The sequence below is a fragment of the Columba livia genome, chromosome 4 (assembly GCF_036013475.1).
Source record: "Columba livia isolate bColLiv1 breed racing homer chromosome 4, bColLiv1.pat.W.v2, whole genome shotgun sequence".
NCBI classification, from domain to species: Eukaryota; Metazoa; Chordata; class Aves; order Columbiformes; family Columbidae; genus Columba; species Columba livia.
In genome coordinates this window covers 6,703,446-6,706,931 of record NC_088605.1, presented here as the reverse complement: position 1 = coordinate 6,706,931, position 3,486 = coordinate 6,703,446, and the positions used below count along the sequence as shown (strand labels likewise).

The window sequence follows — 3,486 nt, the reverse complement described above, 5'->3', positions numbered from 1 at the left end:
TATTATTGGCATGTAAATCTTTCATGAATAGTCGAAGTGATGTATCAAAAAATATATATATTGCCACACACCTATATCATTACATACATATATATATATACATACATTCGAGATAGTGGTTTGGAGATAGCCCGTTATGTTTCTGCAAACAAAAAGTGACCATGTGATGAGTTTAAATCTACAAAAGAAATAAAAATGGAAGGATGTAGCAGAAAGCAATATCTTTTCTAATAGTCATAAGGAAAAAGGGGGTGTATTTCATCTTAGAGGTTGCACTTTTAAAAATACCACAGCACAGCACACATAGCACGTAATTACCCTTACTGTATTCCTAAGCCTGAGAGCTGACAGTCACAGCTACCTGCAAAGGTACCACCTGATGTTTCTGGGCTGGTACCTGGCAGAAGCCGACCATGAACTGTCACCGGAGATGTCCCCAGCTGCTCCCCACCAGTCCTACCTGCAGCTTGGACAAAAACATGGGAATGCAGCGTGATTGAGAGAGAGTAAACAGCTTGGAATGGGAAGGGGAAGCAAAGTCCTACTTCTCTGCAATCAGAGGCTGCTTCTGAGCGGAGAGAAGAGCTCCAAATTCTGCTCATTTGTAATATGTTGTCAGCTTTACATACAATATGTAATTACATGTCAGCCAATCACAGCGTCCCCATTTCATGAGCTGAAGGAGCAGATTTTATTTAAGACTGCAGAGTCCCTCTCCGAGACAGCTGGTCGTGCATGGGAATGTCCCACAGCCACCGTGGGGACACGGGGGACACTGTGGCCCTGCTGTTCTGCACACACGTACCCACGGAGACGACGAGAAAAAGTGACTCTTGTCATTCCCTCCTGCCCTTGTCTCCGCTCTGTGGGGCACACGCCACTTGCAGAGCGAGGTGATGGGTTTGGGCTGGCGCTGGTAACTCCCTGTCCATCACAGCTGGGTTCAGCAGAGTGAAATCCTGCCCAAAGCATACCTGGAAGTGTATTATTAAATAATATATGGATATATAAAGAACTATTATATATATATTATATGCATTAAAAAGTTAACACAGCTGCTTGTGTTGGGATCCAGCCCAGCAGCAGGGCAGTAGGAGCAGACAGCCCTTTCTAAAGGCACTTTCCTCCCCTCCATCTTCCCTTTCCTCCTCCCTGCTCAGCACCACCACCCACTTACAACTGGCATTTAAGCCCAGCATTGAGCCAGTATCAAATCCTCATCACTTCTTGGTGACTTTTTTTTAAAGCCCAGAGCTCTGGCACATTTGGGGTATAGGAGGTGATTTCAGTCAGCTCTGACAAAGGGGTGGAAAGACTTGGGGTTTGGGAGGTTTTAATTCATTTAAAGAAGCTATGGCCAAATTGGCAGTGAGTGAATCAGCTGCACATTTGCAGTAGCCTCAGCAAGTGTTGACTCGCAGCCCAAAAAAATGAGATGGGAACCATCAGGAGTGATGCCTGGGTCGTGGGTAACGTGCCGAGAGGTGGTGGGAAGGATGAGGATGCAGCCAGAAGTGTTTCAAGGTGAAGAGTAAAGAAGGAACAGAGGTCCCAGGGATGAAGGACACTGGGAATTCAGGACATCTCAGTTGGGGTCCTCTCTGGCCAGTGCTGTGCAGAACAGTGACAGAGCTATGTTGACCACCATCCCTCTCAGATGTTTCCAAACTAAATCTCATGTATTGCTTTTTCCTGGACAGTAAAAATCTCACCTCATGGTCTGACACTTTGTCCCCACAATTAATTATTTACTCTCTCCCCTCACACCAGGGTCCAAAGGCCTGGTCACCTCTGAGAGCGACATGGACCCAGTGCCCATGCAGCAAGTGAAGGGGAGGGCAGAGAGGGTGGGCATTGACCTCCTTCCCCCACAATGATGTACCCCAGAGCCCAGGTCTGGGGGATGCACCAGCATTTGCCATTCAAATATGTGCCAGTAGATTTTCCAAGCAGAAAACAAAAAGACATACCTGGGAAAAGCACTTTCCTGGCAGTCCCACCGAGCTGGGCAGGGGTGGCTTGAGAAGGCAACAGGCAGCAGAACGTCTTGATGAGCACTGTCAGCAGGAGGTTGGTGGTCACTACAGTGACCTGGGACATGCTCTAGCTCTGATACACCCCTGCTACAACCCAGCTTGCTGGTTTGATCTTTGATTTTTTTGAAAGCCTATGGTAACTCACAAATAGATTTCCATAATTTCTGTGAAAATAAAACCACTGAAACCCAAATCATTAATTCATTCTTCTTATTCATTCATCTATATATTTTTCCAGCTTTCAAGCTCTTTACTACTAAATACACAAAGTGTTTCTTTATTTTCAGCATTAGTGATCCCAAATATTCATAATCTCAGGGTACCTGATACCATAATATTTATTGAAAGTAACACTTCTGCAGTTTGCTTTGTTTTCTGCCTTTAATGATCTGAGCGAATATGCTGAAGTCCTTAACAGCAGCTGTCACAGTAAGAAACTTCCTCTTTCAAAAAAGAAAACAAACATTTTTAAGGAACCAGACCTCTGAGAGAAAGTACCCATTGCCACATGACATAACGTTATGTCAAGGGTTTTGATTGCGAGATGACAATAAAACTGTGGCAGATGTATTGTTAACCTCCTCTTCTCCCCCTTCCCTCTTTTGCCCCTCCCTCTCCTCCCTTCCCACTGCGGACAGGCGATCGGCAGGGAAAGAAGGACAGAGAGAAGAGAGTTGGAAAAATTAAAGATGTTTTACTAATGCTACTAATAAGAATAGAGAAAATAATACAAAATATACAAAACCAGTCTTGAAAGTCTCAGCAACTGCAGAGCCGGCACCCGAAGTCCTGGACTGGACTCTGCAGCCAACCGGAGCTGGATTCAATCTCTCACTGGCCTCAGTTCGCAGGGACGACTTGCAAGATCCTCTCCTAATGTCAGCCATAAGCAGAAGGGACAAAGGAAAAGGGAAGGGACGAGATCCTCGTGATCTCCCACTTTTATATGAAGTATTCACATGAATGGGATGTTATTGGTCACCTGTTTCTCGTTGCCCCTCTCACGAGATGTCCATCCATGCTTATCAATAACCTCGCATTCCATTGCTATGTTTACCAAAATATATATCTGGTTCTCCAGGAAAATGCAGCTAATATGAAGCTTTAGCTGACAGGCAAATTCACTAAAAGAGAAACTTGTTTTGTAACAAAACCAGGACACATTATTACTGTTATCACCACGGCAGCTTTTTAAAAGGAGGAACCTGCCACAGCTGGAAAATCAAACACAGATTTAGAAAATTTCAGTTCTGTCACTGTCCGGACATTTGGGACGAGCTGTGGTTTCATGGGGCTGCCTCTGTCCCGTGGATCCCCCCCGGTGAAGGGAACAGCCTGTTTGGAGCCCAGGGGTTTGTGGAATTGCACTGTTGGTGGGTAAAGCCACACAGCTCACATCTGTATCCAAATTCTCCCTAGGGTAATCAAAGAGGTGCTGGAAATACACGCT

The 3,486-nt window shown here is 45.3% G+C and overlaps 1 long non-coding RNA gene across 1 annotated transcript; it reads right to left on the bottom strand.

Moving 5' to 3' along the window:
* Positions 1-242: 242 nt before the first annotated feature.
* Positions 243-2,915, bottom strand: LOC110364279 (uncharacterized). Its single transcript, XR_010472034.1, has 3 exons — positions 2,782-2,915; positions 1,971-2,057; positions 243-974 (listed from the first exon to the last, which is right to left on the bottom strand). It is a non-coding gene; the product is annotated as an uncharacterized LOC110364279 (long non-coding RNA).
* Between the last annotated feature and the right edge of the window lie 571 nt (positions 2,916-3,486).